Here is a 20,725-nt window from a genome sequence, read left to right on the forward strand (position 1 = left end):
ATGAGAATTCCGACCGCGAGGGCCGCTCGAAAAGGAAACAGCTGTGTCTTGGAGCGTCTGTAGCCTTACTGGGGCTGCTGAGGAAGGACGGGAGAACCGAGGGGATACCTCTGATCCCTTCTCACCTCCCTCCCTCCTGGGCGGTCGCTGGGTACCCCGTCTGCCCTGCCGGAGCTGGGGTGCCTCCCGCACAGGCTGAGCCCTCATTCTGTGGTGTAATAAAAGGTTGGAGCATCCTGGGTGTATGGCCAGAGGTCAAGAACACACGGTGACCTCTAGTCTCTCCTTCTAGCTTCCTCCTCCAACCCCAGCATGCCAGCCTCCCTAGATGACTAGGACTTGGGCTGTCCCAGGCATGGCTTTGCTCCTGGTCCAATGGATGGAGAATTCCGATCCAATCAGCTCTTTGTTTGCTATGTTCTGGGGTAGTGGAAAGGGGCAATGTTTGCTTCTTTGAGATTTCCTAGATGCTTGCCTGCCCACTGGATTTTAGGGCACACAGCACAAAGGGAGCCCATTATAAAGCCATTGATGAAAGTGTGGCCCTTTTGTGTCAACCAAGGACCTGGGGTTTGAAGCAGGAGCTACTTGTTAAACAGGGAAGCCAGGCTCTGCTTGTTTGGTGGTCGAAGAAACGGAGATGGGAACCACCACTTCTAAGCACTTACTATGTGCCATGCACTCTGCCGGGCTGTGGATCTATGCTCTCTGATTTCATTCTCCCATCCAACTTTATCTCACTGTAGGACTTAGAAAATGGCCCAATCTGACCCAAAACGATATGATGGATGGGTTGGGATTTGATCACAGGTTGGTCTGTGCACATTCTCTAGGTTAAAGAGAGCGCAGAGCACATAACACTCTCAGGGTCTCCTAAGAACCAGGCCTTCACCATAAACTTCTCCCCAGCTTACCCTGCCAGGTTTGATGGGATTGGCTTGGATTATTATGGACTTAATATTATTACCATCCATCTTGCTCATTGTGCAATTTATTTTGTTTAACAGAAGACATGCAAGAGAAGAAACAGCTGCCTCCATAAATTGATTTCTTCCGGTGAATTCCAGTTTGGGACAAGAATTTGCAGTGAGTGATGTGTGTGCCTACAGAGGATTAAGAAAACGGACCAGACTCAAAAACATGGTTCCTCTTGTTTATCTGCAGATCTGGTCTGCTTCAGATAAAATGCACCCCAGGCCCTCAGCCTTGACCCCCGCCAGGTGGATTTGCCTTGAGACATCCTTGCTGCTAGCAATCCTTCACCTCTTTCCACAAGAGCCTGCCAGGAAGAGAAATATCCAAAGTCCATTTCGGGCTCTCAGCCTGGGATTTACCTGTGATTTGTCATGGGCTTCAGGCAATTACTGGCACACAAAGGCAAAAGAGAAGTGGGAGAGGAAGGCTCTGCCTCTCTAGCAGCAGCAGTATCTTTGCATCCGTCATTGTTAGAGACATCTCTGGTTTGCCTTCCCAGCTCAGCTGCACAGGAGAGAGATCTGTCAGCTTCTCCCTGAGCACCCACATGCTGAGAAAACCAGAGAGATGAGTAGTAGTTTGTTGTAAGGACTTAGGGGCTCCAGGAGGTGTCCCCAAGAACCCTATAAAGAGGATCTATCGTTCTTCTCTGAGATTTAAACTTTTATTACAAAATGGGTCAGAGTGGAAGTTCTAGAAATCAGCTGCGGAAGCTGACATTTGTCCCCAAGCCCTCACGCTCAAACAGGCGTGGACTCCAACAATTTCTTGGAAAAATGGCACTAAGAGATCAGTCTACTTTGGTGCAAAAAATTAGAAATCCATGCATCGTTTTCTCACTCTATGTATTTCCTGGGAACTTTTAGAAGACCCCTGTACAAGCTACTTGAACATTTTGCTGGCACATCTAAAGGCGGAGTCTTTGATCTTAAGGGAGGAGTGTTATTCTCAGGCATGGAAGCAGGACAAAGAGTCTTAGGGGCAAAAGTGTGCAGGTCCCACCCACGTCTTGTGCAAGGGGGAGAGAACTAAAGTCAGTTGATACGGAACCTTCTGGGCCTCTTAGAATTCACATCTCTAATATAGTGATGGGGACCTCAGACATCACACATCTGTAGTCAGATTTGCAGGATTTAGGGCCCTTTGGCAAGAACCTTCCACACTGCATGGTGTCACCTGAACCCTTCATTTTCCCTGCCTTGATTCAAACAGCGTTCAGAGTGCCACAGTGCTTCCCATTACCATTTGCAAACAGCACGCACCCAGGAAGACGGCCCTGCCTTAGAGTGCCCTGGACGGTGATCTCTGCTGACCTGCTCTGCTTCCAACATCCAGATTGGCTCTATAGAGTTGACCATCAAAGGCAGGCTGTGGAGCCTGTGGCCTTGAGCTGCAGCCCAGACCTGGGCAGTGGCACCCATCAAGCTGATGGGTGCTAAGGAGGCTTCTCCAGGAAGAGGGGCTACCACTTTACTTGGACATAACTGCAGGCCCCAAAGCATTTGTAAACCATGCTAAGTGTGCAGTTCAGTGGGTTATTTCACACTGTTGTGCAACCACAACCCTCATCTCCTTTTTATTCTTTTTTATTCTCCCAAACTGAAACTCTGAACCCAACAAACATTAGCACCCATTATCCCTCCCCAGAGCTTCCAGTAACCACCACTCCACCTTCTGTCTGGGAATATGATGATGCCTTAAGTGAAACTGTACAATATTTATTCTTCTATATCTGGTGTATTTCACTCGGTACAATGATTTCAAGGGTCATCGATGTTGTAGCTATGTCAGAATTTCATTCCTTTTTTAAGAACTGAATACTATTCCACAGCATTTGTCTATCACACTTTGTTCATCCACTTGTTGATGGACTGTGAGGTTGAGTCTGCCTTTTGGCTGTTGTAAATAATGCTGCTATGAACATGGGTCTGCCAACATCTGAGTTCCTGGCAGTGGCGGCGGCTGCTTCTGCTTCTTCCTTCTTCTTCCTTCTTCTTCCTTCTTCTTCCTTCTTCTTCCTTCTTCTTCCTTCTTCTTCTTCTTCTTCTTCTTCTTCTTCTTCTTCCTCTTCCTCTTCCTCTTCCTCCTCTTCCTCTTCCTCTTCTTCATGACAGAAAGCATTGTAAATCTCCACAGAAGCAGTACTTTGTCTTTCCACGGTGCTTGATGCTTTTCAGTGCTTACCAATGCACTATTTGATCCTCTGAAGTAAACTGGTAGGTAGGTAGATAAGGCTATCCCTTTCATTTTCAAAGTATATTGAGGTTTAAAGAAGTAAAGTGGAGGATTCTAGATTCAAATGCCGGCTTTCCAGCCGTAAGCTGAGGGCTCTTTCCATGGCAATGTAGGCCTTATTAACTGCTCTGTCCCAGGTCCTAGTCCAGGACTGGTCCATAACAGGTCTCACTCAACATTTGTTGAGTGAATACCATGTGTCCCAATGCCCTAGGAGCCAATAGCATGCATGCTGCATGAAGACTCAATGGAACACACTTGGCAACATGGTTGACAACCTGACCTTGAAGACCCCTATAGGGTTCCCAAAGGAGATGACGAATTTCTTGAGTGACTGATAGAGACCCCCTGGAATAAAGGTGATGGCTTCACCCTTTGACCCCAGTGGGCTCCACACTCTTTATTTCTTTGGTGAATGCATTTGGGATATGTTTGGGAGAGAAATGCTCCTGGACCCACCCCCCCATCTGCACCAATTGGAACCGGAGCTTCCCGAGGAGTGAGAGTCATACCAAGCTCCCTATTTCTCTGTCCTTACCCCTGAGAACCACAGAGTCATCCTGGTCACGTGGACACATGTGAGTCAGGCCTCAGAGGAGAAAATGAAATCTCAGGGGTTCCAGTAGTATTGTCAGCATCCAATCCGGAAGAAAATGCAATGAATATCTGTAATGACAGAGGTCAAAGGAGGTGGGAGTGATGCTTTGTTTTCAGAAGGATCTGGAATTTTCTCCCTCGTTCTCAGTTTACTGTCAAAACTACACAGCTTTTGGCGGTCACTCATTTTGATAAACTTGTTGATAATGAAGATTACAGAAATCAACTTCTCCAGCAAAGGATGCATAACTCCCATTGGACTCAACTGTGCCAAATCTTGAGCTCATAAATGGTGAGTTTGCCAGGGCTTGAGACCACCACAATTAAATATCAAATTAAAATTAAATAAATACATTAATTAAATTAAATGTTAACTTAAAAGCTTGTAGAAAAATGGAATTGAAAGTATGAATTTATTGTGGTACAGAGCAATTTTTATAATATGTGAGAAATGCATCTTAAGAAATATATGTGTGGATTTCAAAGAATTTTGGCACCAAAAATAAACTCACACATTTAATTCCATTTTCCATGAACTTTTTGAAGCCCACTCAAACACCTCTGGGAGAATTCTGTCCATCAGCTGTGTATCTCTCTTCCCTTTGTAATGGTTTGATATGCAGGGATAAGTACCCAGGCCAGCTTCGTTATTTCTTAATTCATGAGAGCAACAAGCATAGAAATTGAGCTGAGTTGTCTGCAAGTAGTGACTCACTCAAGGTCACATAGCCAGGTCTGGCTTCCTTACTGGTTTTGTATAAAGTGTATCTAGTGTTTGTTTTGTATATAGTGTTTGTTTAGTTTAGTAGCTTTTACCCCAGAAGTAGAAAGGAATGGTGGCAGACTGGATTGGAAAGTCATGGGCACTGCATGTGTTTATAAGAATGTGTTGGGCCGGTGCCGCAGCTCACTAGGCTAATCCTCTGCCTGCAGCGCCGGCACTCCGGGTTCTAGTCCTGGTTGGGGTGCCGGATTCTGTCCCAGTTGCTCCTCTTCCAGTCCAGCTCTCTGCTGTGGCCCTGGAGTGCAGTGGAGGATGGCCCAAGTGCTTGGGCCCTGCACCTGCATGGGAGACCAGGAGGAAGCAACTGGCTCCTGGCTTCGGATCAGCACAGCGTGCCGACTGTAGCGGCTATTTGGAGGGTGAACCAACAGAAAAGGAAGACCTTAATCTCTGTCTCTCTCTCTCTCACTGTCTAACTCTGCATGTCAAAAAAAAAAGAAAAGTGTTGGAGTGAGGGGCTATAACTGGACAAGTACCAGGGACAGCGGTGACTGGACAAGCACCCTCACGAATCACCCTCTTGCCAACTTCTCCCCGAAATGTGTCCTGGAAAGGTCACAGCTATATCACTGAATTAAACACTCCAGGAAATACTGGTAAAGGCGATTTGTAATTCATTGTATAATTACTGGAATTCATTGGATAATTACCAACTCTCCAAGCTGCTCGCCTCAGTGGAGACCTGGCCTGAGTATTCTCCGTATCTGAACATTTAGAGACGAACCCAAATCAATAGAGAGCTGAGTGATGGAGAGTTACTGTCAGGGAGCATTGCAGTCAAGCATTAACGCCAACATCCACGTGTCTCAGTAGAAGGCCACGAGTGTATTCAAAGCGTTGTACCAGAGTGTGCCACACACATCCTGTATTCGCAATATCCTTTGCCTATCATTTAAAATTGCTCCCAAAGTAAGTCATTTAGCTTCCCAACAAGGACATCCTTTTATTTTACAACATGCAATATATTTGTAATGACCTGTCAGTTTTCTGAATTCAGTTCACCACCCTTGCAGGACGGAGAAGGACTGCCGTTAATGCAAGAGGGGTGCCAAGGGCATCCTATCCCTCCGTGGACTTGTGTGAAGTAGCAGAGGGGGAGAGACTAAACAGATCCAAACAGCCCACACTGCTTGTCACCACTGGTTGGTGCTGGCCGGGAATCTCTGGGGGGCTATGTCAATTGTCAGCCTAAAAGTTGTGATTTCAGAGTGGCTCCAGGGTCACCATCTGTCAGGAAGAGAAAGAAAACCCATTCGCTTTGTACCAAGTGCCATCCACTCATTTCATTGAATCCTCACCATAACTCTATAAGCTAGCTTCTCTTTTCCTACTCTAGTTTCAAGAAAACTGAAGTTTTAAACATTGGCCAAGACCACACAATACTTGATGTCCCAGCACTGTACCCTCAGCTTGATGGCAGGTGACTGTGGGGCATGGTCCATTACTTTCTTTGGGAGGGAGGCAACCAGGTAGCAGCTGGCATCAGAAAGCTCTTTTCTGAGGCCGACATAAAGGGCAGGGCAGAAATAGACCCATATTGGTAACATTAAAGGGTACGGGGATGGAGGAAAAGTGGATGCCAGCAACATCATGTGTTCAAAGTTTTTGTGCATGTCTGGGTGTTATCAAGGTCTTGCATACTGATTTATCTAGCAATGGAGAGCAGGAGCAGAGATAGGTTTTTCTTTGTATATGGCAGATACTATAAAAAGTGGATTCAAATCTATTCAGGGAGCAGGCACTTAGCCTAGTGGTTAAGGTGCCCACGCCCCACGTTGGAGTACCTGGGTTTGACATCTGCCTCCGGCTTCCTGCTAGTGTAGACCCTGCCTCAACTCACTGGGTTCCTATCACCCATGAGGGGCATCAGGATTGAGTTCCTGACCCAGCCTTGGTGCCCTGACCATTGCAGGCACGTGGGGATCCAAGTTCTCTCTGTCTCTCAAATAAAGAAGTAATAATTTAAAAATACGTTGTGTACTTAGGGGATATCCATTGGGTTCTTACACATATTAGGCATTGACACAGGAGTGAACCAGACAAAGTACGCGCCTAAATGGGCTTACTTTTTTTTTTTTTTTTTGACAGGCAGAGTGGACAGTGAGAGAGAGACAGAGAAAAAGGGGCTTACATTCTTATAGGAAGACAGTGAATAAACAAGCCAGCCTGGGGAACAGATGGTGAGCAGGTGAATGGGAAGAGTGCAGTGGGATGAGTGAGCTCGAGGGTCCACGTGTATAAGGACTTCAGAAAGTTTATGGGAAAATGGAATTAAACGACAAGTGTTTTTTGGTGCAAAAGAATTTGAAATCTATGGATACAAGGGCTCTTCAAAAAAGGGCCTGGAAAATAACTATTATACAAGACTAGGGATATATCTCACAATCTCTCTTTTTTTAAAGAAAGTTTTTATTTAATAAATATAAATTTCACAGGTACAGCTTTAGGAATATAGCGGTTCTTCCCCCTATACCCGCCCTCCCACCCCCCACTCCCGTCCCACCACCTAACTCCCTCTCCCATCCCATTCTTCATTAAGATTTATTTTTAATTATCTTTATATACGGAAGACCAACTCTATACTAAGAAAGGATTTCAACAGTTTGCACCCACACAGACACACAAAGTATTAAGTAGTGTTTGAAAACAAGATTTACCATTAATTCTCATAGCACACACATTAAGGACAGAGGTCCTTTATGGGGAGCAAGTGCACAGCGACTCCTGTTGTTGTCAAAATCTCTTTTTAACCAAAATAAACTGACTATTAGTTCTACTTTTTTGGGTATCCTCATGTGGGTTTTGTACGGGCAGTCAGAGAAGGCATCACCAAGAAGTTGACACTGAGTTTGATCTGGAGGAACACTGGGCCCGAGAGACACGTGTTGTTGTGCGAGAAGTGCATATCAGCAGAAGGGACAGCAAGGATGCGGGTTGTGAGGCGGGAGTGTGTATTTGTGGGCATGTGTGTGTGTGTTTTATTTCTTAAGAGGCAGAGAGAGAAAGACACACACATACACACACACACAGACTGCTCTCATCCACCGGTTCACTCCCCCAAATGCCTGTAACAGCTAGGACAGGGCCAGGTTGAATCCAGGAGCTGGGAACTCAGTCTGGGTCTCCCACATAGGAGCCATCATGCTGTTGACTAAAGCCTGCCTGGCAGGAAGTTAGAGTTGCGAGCAGGAGCCAGCACTGAATCCAAGTATTCTGGAATGGAACACAGGCATCGTGACAGGCCACATGCTGCCCCTGCCTGTGTATGTGGGTACAGCAAGGAGCCAGTGTGGATGTGCATGTGCTCGTCCACATGCGTGTCCACAGAAAGACAGAGAGAGAGAGAGAGAGAGGATAGTAGGAGATGAATCAGAGAGTTAGCAGAGAGTATAGGACTTCTTAAACCACTGTAGGAAACTGGACTTTGTTCTGCAGGATCTGGGAAGTCACTAGAAGAATTTATAAAGCCACTAGAGAGGACACATGAAGATCCCTTTGGCTGCCATGTTGAGAACGGCCCCCATGTTGGGAGGAGGGTGGAGGCCAGGAGCCTGGCTCTGGGGCTGTAGTGGTTGTGCTGGCCAGGGGCGGTGGTTTGCAGCAAGGGGGCAGGCCCTAGATTCTGGATGTAGTTTGAAGACAGAGTCTATTGGGTTTGCTGATGGATTGGCAGGTGGCTGTGTTTAGGGGATCATGGAGGAAGCAGGTTCAGACGCCTGTGTGTGTAGGTTGAGAGTGAGAGAAGGAACCAGGAATTCATCTCAGGAACTGTTAAGTTCAGTGCTGTTGGCTTCTAAGGAGAGACCTCTCTGAAGTCTGAGGAGTGGGCCAAGCTGGAGACACAAATTTAAGACTTGTTAGAAAAGAGATCATTCAACCTAAATGCCCATCAACAGTAGACTGGATAAAGAAATTATGAGATATGTACTTTATAGGATACTACACAGCAGTTAAAAAAAATGAAATCTGGTCATTTGCAACAAAATGGAGGAATCTGGAAAACATCATGCTGAATGAAATAAGCCAGTCCCAAAGGGACAAATATCATGTTCTCCCTGATCTGTGACAAGTAACTTAGCACCTGAAAGGAAACCTATAGAAGTGAAACAGGCTGGTGCCATGGCTCAATAGGCTACTCCTCCGCCTGTGGCGCCAGCACACCTGGTTCTAGTCCTGGTCAGGGCGCCGGATTCTGTCCCGGTTGCCCCTCTTCCAGGCCAGCTCTCTGCTGTGGCCCAGGAGTACAGTGGAGGATGGCCCAAGTGCTTGGGCCCAGCACCCCATGGGAGACCAGGAGAAGCACCTGGCTCCTGGCTTCGGATCAACACGGTGCGCCGGCCACAGTGGCCATTGAGGGGTGAACCAACGGCAAAGGAAGACCTTTCTCTCTGTCTCTCTCTCACTGTAAAAAAAAAAAAAAAAAAAAAAAAAGAAGAAGAAGAAGTGAAACAGACACTATGAGAAACAATGACTTGATCAGCCCTTGTCCTGACTGTCAAGGCAAGGAACAACTTACTATTTTATTCCTTTTAGTATTTTTTTGTTCTACTTAATACCATTGGTTGAACTCTTTAATTAACACAAATTATTCTTAGGTGTTTAAATTTAACTGAAAAGTGATCCCTGTTAAATTCAAGAGTGGGAATAAGAGAGGGAGGAGATGTGCAGTTTGGCACATGCTCACTTGGACTTACCCCTAATGGTAGAGTTAGAAATGTGCCAGGGGATTACAAATCAATCCCATCGAGGTGGCATGTACCAATGCCATCTTACTAGTCAAAGTGATCAGTTTCAGTTCATAATTGATCATAATGATAGGATTAAGTGTCAAAGGGATCACATAAATAAGACTAGTGTCTGCTAATAATAACTGATAGAATTAAAAAGGAGAGAACGATCCAACATGGGAAGCGGGATACACAGCAGACTCAGAATGGCAGATGTCCTAACTAGCACTCTGGCCTCAGAATCAGCCCTTAAGGTGTTCGGATCCAGCTAAAAAGCCCATGAGAGTTTCTCAGGCATGGAAAGCCAAGACGCTGTGAAAAAAAAAAAGACCTAAATGAAAGATCTCTGTGAGTGAGATCCCAGTGGAAAGAACGGACCATCAAAGAAGGAGGTACCTTTCTCTGAAGGGAGGAGAGAACTTCCACTTTGACTATGGCCTTGTCTAAATAAGGTCAGTTTGTGAACTCAAGAGGCTTCTATAGCCTTGGCAGCTCATGACAAGAGCCTTGGGTGATTACTGACATCATAAATATGAGTTTCAATTGTTAAATCAACAACAGGAGTCACTGTGCACCTACTCCCCATGTAGGATCTCTGTCCTTAATGTGTTGTACTATGCGAATTAACAGTAAAACTACTACTCAAACAAACTTTGTGTATCTCTGTGGGTACAAACTGTTGAAATCTTTACTTAGTATAGAGTTGATCTTTTGTATATATATAGATAATTGAAAATGAATCTTGATGAAGAATGGGATGGGAGAGGGAGTGGGAGATGGGATGGTTACTGGTGGGAGGGAGGTTATGGGGAGAAAATCCACTATAATCCAAAAGTTGTGCTTTCAAAATTTATATTTATTAAGTAAAAATTTAAAAAAAAGAAAAGAGATCGTGTCTGCAGCTGTGGGACTGAATGAGATGAGCAGAGAGAAGTCCAAGGACACAGCCTGGGCCTTGCTGGGTTGAAAGAAGGAGAAAGCACCAGAGGGAGAAGGGGGTGTGGTGTCCTGGGAGGCCAGAAGAGGAGGCTGCCAAGGGATCAGACCAGACGCAGCTCAGACGCCAACAGAGACGTAGCCCTTACATCAGCCATGCGGGTTGCTGGTGACATCAGCTACGTGGGTCGCTGGTGACTTCCGCAAGAACACTTCTGCTTGGAGTGAGTGAAAGAGAGAAAGGGAGAGACTGGCATTGTGGCATCATAGGTTGAGCCACTGCCTGTGACGTTGGCATCTCACATGGGCACTGGTTCAAGTAAGTCCCGGCTGCTCCACTTCCGATCCAGCTCCCTGCTGAGGGCCTGGGAAAGTAGTAGGTGATGGCCCAAGTACTTGGGTCCCTGACACCCATGTGGGAGATCCAGAAGAAGCTCCTGGCTCCTGACTTCAGCCTGACCTAGTGCTGGCCATTAAGGCCATCTGTGGAGTGAACCAGCAGATGGAAGATCTCTCTCTCTCTCCCTCTGTCTCTCACACTGTCTAGATAACTCTGACTTTCAAAATTAATAAGTCTGTAAAAGAAAGAGAGAGAGAGAGAGAGAGAGAGAGAGAGAGAGAGAGAGGCGGTGGAGACTGTCACTGTAGACAGCTTTTTTGAAGAATGGATCTGTGGGGTAGGCATTTGGCACAGTGGTTACAAACAGCTTTGGGATTCCCACGTTCTATGCTGAATGCCTGGGTTCAAGCCCCTGCTCCACTCCCGATTCCAGCTTCCTGCTAGTGCACACCACAGAAAGCAGCAGGTGATAGCTCAAGTGCCTCCCATGTGGGAGACTTGAATTGACTTCTGGGCTCCTGGCTTTGGTCTGGTCCAGCCCTGGTTGTTGTTGGCATTTGAGGAGTGAGCCAGTGGATGGGAGATCTTGATCTGTCTCTGTCTTTTTGCTTTTCAAATACGTAAAAATAAGTAAAAGGCAGCTTCAAAAAGAAAGAAAGGATACGTCTGCAAAGAGGAGCAGGAACACAGGGCAGAAGCTGAGTGGTGAGGTCAGGAAAGGATTTATTTCTTTAAGATGTGTGAAATCGCTGCAGCTTTGATAAGATAGATAGGAAAATACCTAGGAAGGGGGCAGGGGGAGGAGCCTCTGGAACAGCATCCTCAGTAGGTGAGCCAGGCGCCCTGGTGCAACCAGGCGATGCCTCCATGGGAATCGGGGGAGGCAGGCTTAGTGGTGCAGGCTGGTGGCGGGGGAGAAGTGGCCGGAGCAGGAATGGGAGGCAGGGCCAGCAGCAGACAGCAGGATGGAAGCACAAGTGCTGAGATTTTCAGGAACAAGAGAAGGGTGTCAGACAGTCATCGGGAAACTAGAGGGGCGAACGGGCCTGTGGAGCGAGGCTGCTGGGGAGCAGCGAAGGCCCGATGGAAGTTAAGTGACGGTGGATGTAAAGTGAGTGAACTTCCAAGGGAATTTAACATCTGGGCTTCACACTAAAGCAAATTCAATGTCAGGTGATCTAAGTTTTTTTTTTTTTTAAGATTTATTTATTTATTTGAAAGTCAGAGTTACACAGAGAGAGGAGAGGCAGAGAGAGAGAGAGAGAGAGAGAGAGAGAGAGAGAGAGAGGTCTTCCATCTGCTGGTTCACTCCACAATTGTCCACAACGGTCAGAGCTGTGATCCAAAGCCAAGAGCCAGGAGCTTCTTCCAGGTCTCCCATGTGGGTATAGAGGCCCAAGGACTTGGGTCATCCTCCACTGCTTTCCCAGGCCACAGCACAGAGTTAGATTGGAAGTGGAACAGCCAAGACTTGAACCGGTGCTCATATGGGATGCTGGCACCACAGGCAGTGGCTTTACCTATTATGCCACAGTGCCGGCCCCCTAAGTTCTTTAATGATTGCCATTCCTCTTTTCTGAAACCTCCAAGAGTTTATGGAAATCAAGAATTTTTTTAAAAATGTATTTACTTGAAAAGCAGATATATATATATAAATATATATATATACATATATTTATATATACAGAGAGAGAGAGTTCATTCTTCCATATGTGGGTTCACTCCCCAAATGGCCACGACAGTCAGGGCTGGACCAGGCTGAAGCCAGGAGCCAGAGGCTTCATCTGGGTCTCCCACTTGGGTGCAGGGGCTCAAGGACTTAGGCCATCCTCTGCTGCTTTCCCAGGCCATTAGCAAGGAGCTGGGTCGGAAAGTGGAACAGCCCAGACTTGAACCAGCACCCATACAGGATACTGGCACTGCAGGCCATGGTTTTAACCCGTTGTGCCACAGCACCAGCCAGGAAATCCAGAATTAAACCCGGATGCCAGCACCTGGTTTCCCAGTGCTATTCTCTCCACCCACCCCACCTTGCTGTCTGCTGGGCCCCAGCTTGAGCCCTGCCATCTGCTGTCCTGGTCCCTTTGCGGTTCCTGCGGCTTTGAGCAGTCCCCAAGCTCCAATCTCTGTGCTCTCACTCAGCTGAGCAGTGATCACTGCTGAGTGTTTTGCTAGGAGAGCCTTGCTTCCTGCAGAGACTGGATGAACTTGAGGTCAAGGGCAGCTCTCCCGGCTCTGGGCACCTAGAAACGTCTGATCGTGGTGTGAAAAGGAGGCCAAGGCTAGAGGCCGAGCGCAGGCAGCTGTGGCCCCGGCATTGCTCAGCCCCAGAACCGTGTAACACCCCTCTGCAGATTGCACGCAGCGACTCTTACAGAAAGGACAGGACGACGCACGCATCACCTTTTTGTCACTCTTCAAATGCCGTGGACTTCGGTGGAGTCACAGCCTCGGGAGCTTATGTTTCCTCTGTGATCGTGATTGGTGAACCAGCGCACCTTCCACTGCCGAAGCTGGCAGAGAGGTGACCCCCGTACTGAGGCCTCTCTACCCCCCGGGGCAGCGTCAGATTGAGCCCCATTGCAATTATTAGTGGGATAATGGGATTCATTTCAGCAAGGACTGCCTGGCTCGGGCCCAGCTTATTTTAATTTTCGATGTTAATAAACCTGTGGCTATTGCTTTTTGCACACCCATGTGCCTTATACCTCATTTCATCTGCCCATTAGGCAATTACCAGGAGCGCCTCTGTTCCCAGCACCTATTCAACACGGAGCAATTATGCTTATTTGGTGACTGATGATGAAACTTGGAGGAGGCAAAGGCACTGGTTTAGAACTTTCGTCAGGTGTGCACTAAGTGCCTGCCTTGCGTGGGCTACAGAGCAGGGTCTCAGGGCCGGGCCCCCGCTGGATCCCCAGTGTCAACCCACCGAGTGGTGCGTGCCCTTGCCAGCCCCAGCTGACCCAGGCCTTGGGATCCTGGCGCTGGGCTGCGAAGACAGCCCCTCCTGCCCGGGAAATGAGCTGCTGATGTTCCTCATTTGTCTGGGCCTGGGACCTTTTCAATAGGTCTTGAGTGTGCGTTGAGAGTAAGGATCCCTTTATTTACAGAGTCCTTTAATTCCTCACTTTTGTCATGCCCATGAGTCGGGGTGGATTTGCATTCACCAGCTCACTCCATGCTTTTCCAGACCCTTCCACTGAGGGTAGAGCAAAGCCACGGCCAGCCTGACTTCTGATTGCACCTGCGGGATTTTCCGAGGCTTGCAGAATGGTTGCATATGAGGGCACGACGGGGCCGTGTGTGGACTGGACCTGAGACACAGGACACTGTTGTGCATCAGGAGAGCGAGGTCTTTGCCCTGGGCCAGGGCTGCGGCCCCCTGCCGTGCTGTGATGGCTTTGGGCCACCCAGCGCTCGCTTGCTGTCCCTGGGTCCCTCATGCCTACTTGCCAAGTCTCAGATAATTTCTACGAGGAACAGGCTGTGCATACAACGTCAGAACAGAGTGTTTCTGGGCTTCTGATTCCACTGCTTTTCAGGCTGACACCTGCTACTTTTTAGAGGTGGTGACAGTGGGTTGCAACCCATTCATTACCGTTTTAAAGAAATGAAAAAGAACAGAATGGAGGAGCCAGCATTATGGCCCAGTGGGCTGAGCCTCTGCCTGCGATACCAGCATCGCATATGAGTGTTGGTTCAAGTCCAGGCTACTCTACTTCTGACCCAACTCCTTGCTAATGCACTTGGGAAAGCAGCAGAAGATAGACCAAATGCTTGGGCCCCTGCTACCCACTGGGAGACCCAGATGGAGTTCCAGGCTCCTGGCTTTAGCCTAGCCCAACCCCTGCTCTGTGACCATTTGGTGAGTGAACCATCGGATGGAAGATTTCCCTCTCCCCATTTCTTTGTAACACTGAATTTCAAGCAAATAAAGTGAATCTTAATTTTTTTTTTTAAAAAATGGAGTGGACTAGAAACTAGCAGCATGCCTATGTTTGGTGAAGCTAAGTATTATTTCACCAAGGACTTGTTCTCATTTGTGCACTCACAAGCTATTGTGTAGCAGGTTGATTTTGGTTGTACGTTTCTGTGTCCACTTGAAGACGTGTGTCGGGGTCACAGCGCCAAATGCACCTCTTACCCAGCATCCATGGATGTAAATGCTCTTGGAGGATCCCCGACACAGTTCCCAGCTTGCTCCAGGACCCAAGTGTCCCCACTCCGCTGTGGTTTCAAGGCTCTCTCCAGCCAACCGGAGCCTCCATTCCACCCTGTTATAGGGCTCTTGCCTGGCAAGATTCAGAGTTTGTGTTTTTAGGATTTTTTTTGGGGGGGGTGGTGTTTTGGCACAGCAGATTAAACTGCTGCCTGTGGCGCCAGAATCCTGTACAAGAGTGCTGGTTCTAGTCCCAGCTGCTCTGCTTCCCATCCAGCTCCCTGCTAATGTGCCTGGCATGGCAGTGGCAAATGGCTCAAGTACTTGGGCCCCTGACAGCCACATGGGAGACTAGGATGGATTTCCTGGCTCCTGGCTTCAGTCCGACCCAGCCTTGGCTACTGTAGTCATTTGGAGAGTGAAACAGTGAATGGAAGATCTTTCTGTCTGTTGCTCTGCCTTTCAAATAAATAAATAAATCTTTGAAAAAAAAACCACAAGATTTTTCCTTCCATGGGAAGAAGTGGGGGTGGGGCGTTGGGAAGTCAGTGGCTCAGAGAGAATGTGGTCGTAGGTAGCAGGTACCTGGGTAGCGCATAAATGTCAGGACCCCCAGGCCAAATGACTTGGGACTTGAACCCTTTGCACCAGACCGGTCTCTGATAGAGATGTTTTTGTGGAAAACCCAGCACTCAGAGTCAGTTAGACTCCTTTTGAATGGGCAGCTTTTCTTTTTTTTCCAATTTGAACATTTTATTTATTTATTTATTTATTTTGATAGGCAGATGTGGGGAGCAACTCAGACTAGACTAAGTTACTGGAATTAAGACTTATTCTATGCATCTGCTCTCCCACAATATGACGCTGTGAGAGGAGTAAACAACTTCTACGCAGCTCCCTCTCGCCAATTTGATGAGCTGCAGGAGCTGATCCTGCTGCTGATTGGAGGAGAGCAGCGTGCTCGGCGTGTGGGTAGCAGAGTTGGGATTGGTGGAAGAGGACTATAAAGGAGGAGAGAGACAACATGCACCAGGAACATCTAAGGGGAACATCCGGATAACATCTGAGCAGCCCCCGAGAGAGCTGGCCGGCGGTGTGCCGCTCCCCTGCGGAAGTGGGGAAAGTGGCAGGGGGAGCCGCCCTTCCACGGAGGTGGAAGGATTGGCAGCCAACCCGGGAAGGACCAGCAGCAAACCCGGGAAGGGCCGAGCAGACAAAAGAACAGCGCAGGGTTTAGTGTCGTTCCTCCTCGAAGATGGGGGAGCGACAGGCAGAGTGGACAGTGAGAGAGAGAGACAGGGAGAAAGGTCTTCCTTTGCCATTGGTTCACCCTCCAATGGCCGCTGTGGCCAGCACACTGCGGCCGGCGCACTGAGCTGATCTGAAGGCAGGGAGCCAGGTGCCTCTCCTGGTCTCCTATGCAGGTGCAGGGCCCAAGCACTTGGGCCATCCTCCACTGCACTCCCGGGCCACAGCAGAGAGCTGGCCTGGAAGAGGGGCAACTGGGACAGAACCCGGTGTGCCGGCGCTGCAGGCGGAGGATTAGCCTACTGAGCCGTGGCACCGGCCCAATTTGAACACTTTATTTACTTGAGAGAGAGCTCCTATCACCTGGTTTACTCCCCAAATGCTTACAAACAGCCAGGGCTGGGCCAGGCCCAAGCCAGGAGGTGGGAACTCAATCCTGGTCTCTCAGATGTGTGGCGGGATCCCCACTTGAGCCATCACCTACGGCCCCCCAGGGTGAGCGTAAGCAGGAAGCTGGGACCCCGAGTGGAGCCAGGGTTTGAGACCAGCGCTCCGACACAGCATGTAAGCATCTTAATTGCTACCTACACCAAATGCCTGTCCTGGCCATGTCTTTCTGAAAGCGATATTCATGAAGCCTGTTTGCAGCTGTTGGAGAGGTGGCTCCAGATTTTCTCTGTAGCATTTGCTGCAATCACAAGTGGAAAGTCCATTAATGTAGAAAAACTTCTGTCTTCCTGGTAGTAAAAATTCTGGGGCCAGCACCATGGCTCACTAGGCTAATCCTCCGCCTAGCGGCGCCGGCACACCAGGTTCTAGTCCCAGTCGGGGCGCTGGATTCTGTCCCGGTTGCCCCTCTTCCAGGCCAGCTCTCTGCTGTGGCCTGGGAGTTCAGTGGAGGATGGCCCAAGTGCTTGGGCCCTGCACCCCATGGGAGACCAGGAGAAGCACCTGGCTCCTGGCTTCGGATCAGCGCGGTGCGCCGGCCGCAGCGCGCCGGCCGCGACGGCCATTGGAAGGTGAACCAACGACAAAGGAAGACCTTTCTCTCTGTCTCTCTCTCTCTCACTGTCCACTCTGCCTGTCAAAAAAAAAAATTCTGGATTGGTGTGACCGAGGGGGGGGTGTGGGGGGGCCTTGCAGGAGGCGGCCCCTTGCTGCATGGCTTCAGTGTTAACCAGGTCTTCCCCTGGTTCCTTCGGCATCCCTGCCACTTCAAGTGCTGGGTTGTCATAGGAACGGAGTCTGAGCGACAGCTGGGGTTGGAATCTGAGATAACCCCAGGGTGCGAGGTGGGGTGTGTAGGGGCTCGGAAGTAAGTGTTATGTTTGAAGAAGGCCTCAAGATTTAGACTTCTAATGTTATCTTCAAAACGAAGCTACAGCGAGACGCAGAGGCTCAAAGGATATAAGGAAATGGCTGGCACAACTGCTTCCTGTTAGAGGACAGTGGCAGAGCTTAATAAATTAATACCTTAGAACAACTCATGCATCTACATTATGAAGAACGGTACTATATTGCACGGTATTTCTGTGTGTGTGTGTGTGTGTGTGTGTTACAGGCTTCAGTTAGCAAAATGCCTACGAGGTTTTGTAACTTTCATTTTGCAATAGTCGGAAGCCAATGAGGTTTTGGGTTGATCAATTTGAGAAGATGGATCCAGAGCAAGCCTGGTTGTCAATCCCGTGAGGACGTTAAATGGAAACTATTTTAGAAAAATCATTTCATGCCACTCTCTTCACCAGCTATGGGAGGGTGGTCATAACGTTGGGGGGAGATCGTGGTATCCAATGGGCAGAGCCAGGGCTGCTAAACTCAGCCCCGTGTCAGGCAGCTCTGCCCTGCATGCCACAGCCTGGCAGTTGAGACAACAGCACCGGGATGAGCTTGCCAGGGCTGGGGCTGCAGGCGGAGGGCACGGTCTGCTTAGAAACAAAGCTGCTACTTTGCTCTCCATATGCCTAGTGCTTTCAACTTTTATTTATTTTATTTATCTGACGGGCAGAGAGACAATGGGCCCAAGCTGGGGACTGAAACCAGGTCTCCCATGTGGACGGCAGGAATCCACTACTTGGGCCATCACCTGTTGCCTTCCAGGGTGCGCATTAGAAGGAAGTTGGAATCAGGAATGGAGCTGGGACTTGGGCTCAGGAACTCAGGTGTGGGATGCAGGTGTCCCCACCAGCGTCCTAACTGCTGTGCCGAATACCACCCCTTGCCCTACCCGCTATTCTGTCTCGATCGGTTTCTGACTTTGAAGAGAGAGAACTGAGAGGATCAACCTCCAGCATATTGCACCATTCTACTCTACACGTTGCTCTGTGCCTTGCATTGTTCACGTAGAAATAGGTCACACTTTTTCATGACAATGAATATTTTGTCCTACAGGTGTGACTTTTTATGATGCAGCATGTGAGCCCATCACTCTTTCCATGATCAACGATCTTCTTTCAGACATTAGGATCTTCCCATGGTTTTTGTATTTTTAAATAATGTTGCAATGAATGCACTTTATGATACATCTTAGCACACATTTCTGACTGGAATTAAGACGTATGTATCATTTTAGACTTTTCTAAAGATGGCTTTATTGAGATGTAATTGACATACAATCCACTGCACTTTGATAAATACTGAAATACACATGCGCCCATGGAACCCTGTCACAGTCAAGAGAGTGAACATATCCTCCACCCTTGTGTCCTTTGAAATCCCCCTCTCCGCACAACCCTCTCCCACCCTGTTCCCAAGCAACCACTGACTTGCTTTCTGTCACTAGAAATTAGTTAGAATTTTCTGGAATTTTCTATAAATGGAGTCATACAGGATGTACTTTTTTAAAAATTTGGCTTCTTTCCCTCAGAATACATATTCTGAGATTCATCTATGTTGTTGAGACAAGTCATTGCTTTTTATTGCTGAGTAGTATTGCATCATAGAGAGAGCACACATGGACTTACCCATTCACATGTTGATGGCTATTTGTATTGTTTCCAGTTTCTAGAAATAAAGCTTCAATGAACATTCATATTCAAGACTTTGTGTAGACTTCAGCTTGCATCCTGCTTGATAGGTACCTACAAGTGCGACGGCTGGGTCACGTGGCAGGTACCCATATACAACTTTTTAAGAAACTGCTAAACTGACAAAGTGGTTGTACCATAGTAGCACTTCAAGTATTTCATTTAAAATGATGTGAATGGATTCACATTCATCACAAGTGTCCTGAGATTAGGGGCAGAGGAGTCAGGGGACAATGGAGCTGCAATGCACTTGGGATCACACATCCAAGTCTTTGACAGACAAAGAGGAGACAGTGGCTCATAAAGGTAAAGCGACTTTCAAGGGTCTTCCAGCTCACAGACTGGTCTTGTCACCCTTCTGAAGGATCGTGCAATTTGGGGAAAACTCTACTAGTCAATTAGCTACCAACTGTAACTTCCCAGCACAGCCTTGGGTTCTGCCACCAAGGGCGTAGACAGCCTTCCAAATAGGCCCCTGTGAGTGGGGGGGGCGGGGGGGGGTATAACTTTGGACATGAAGCAACTTTTGAAAGTGGGAGAATTCTTCAGGATACACAATGCAGAGAATCAAAAGAACAATGGAAATATAATCAACCGGAAATTGTATCCAACCACTCACCGTATCAACATCAATTCAACAGCAGGGAAGATTAAAATATGCTATTGTCATGGATACATGGGGCCTGGAGGAGATCCGTGTAGTTTCTAAATAAACCAATGCACTTGGCAATTAAGACCTCTTCGTTAAAATGAAGAAAACAGCAGTGCCACGTACCCAGCTCCTTGGCTTGCCCCTCCAGCTCCCACCTCTCACTATCGTATTCATAAGCGTTGTCTCTAATCCGTCTCCTTAAGTACAGTTAACGAGTATATGTGTGCACCTTCTTGAAATTGTTCTGCTAAGCCTAAGAAACTGTCATGGGTTGAGGAGGCTGCTGCTTTAAGCAGATTTCATCTCTGTGTCACCACTCACGTCAGAGTGAAAATGTGCTCAGACAAGAGTTGTTCTGCTTCCATCAAGAGCGCCAGCCTGCCTGAGCCTCGTTCCACTTGGTTAAGCTTGTTATTTAAATTGTTAAAATTGAGACATCGGCTGTAAATTTCAGAGGAGATATAACAATTATTAGATACAAGTTGGGCACTTGTACTTGAGACTGTGCCGTGCCCTCCATCCACCAGCAGAATTAGCTGCGAATAATTTACAATGGTTTCTTTAAGAAGTGTGCCCTGCAGCACTTGGACAGCACTAAATCCCAGCCTGTCCCCAGCTGGATCGTGCTTCCAACTTTAAGAGAGATTTGGCTCTGGTCAGCAGAGTGGCTGCTCGCTCCAGAGTGCCACCAGTTAGTCCCTCTGACTCTTGAAGACTCGAGTGAGGATTCCTCAAGCTGCCTTCTGGCCATGAGCTCTGGGTTTAGGTGACTTTACACAGCAGGCAGGGAAGCCACGATCAAGAACAACTGCCCCTTGGGGTGAGGAGAGGGAAGAGCTGGGAGCTCGCTGCGTCGCTGGGAGCCCGTCAGTGATTCCATCACAGTCCTGTCAGAGCTCTGTGCCACCATGGAACTGTGCCGAGGCCACGGCTGGAGGGAAGAGATGAGTGCGAATGAAACTGGGACTCTTCACCAGGGTCTGCCAAGGCCATCCGACCCATCTTCTCCAACCTCTGTCTCAGCAAAGGGACAAGTGTGTGCTTAT

This window comes from Oryctolagus cuniculus, chromosome 16, assembly GCF_051225735.1.
Source record: "Oryctolagus cuniculus isolate XC-2025 breed Fujian yellow rabbit chromosome 16, ASM5122573v1, whole genome shotgun sequence".
Taxonomy (NCBI): domain Eukaryota; kingdom Metazoa; phylum Chordata; class Mammalia; order Lagomorpha; family Leporidae; genus Oryctolagus; species Oryctolagus cuniculus.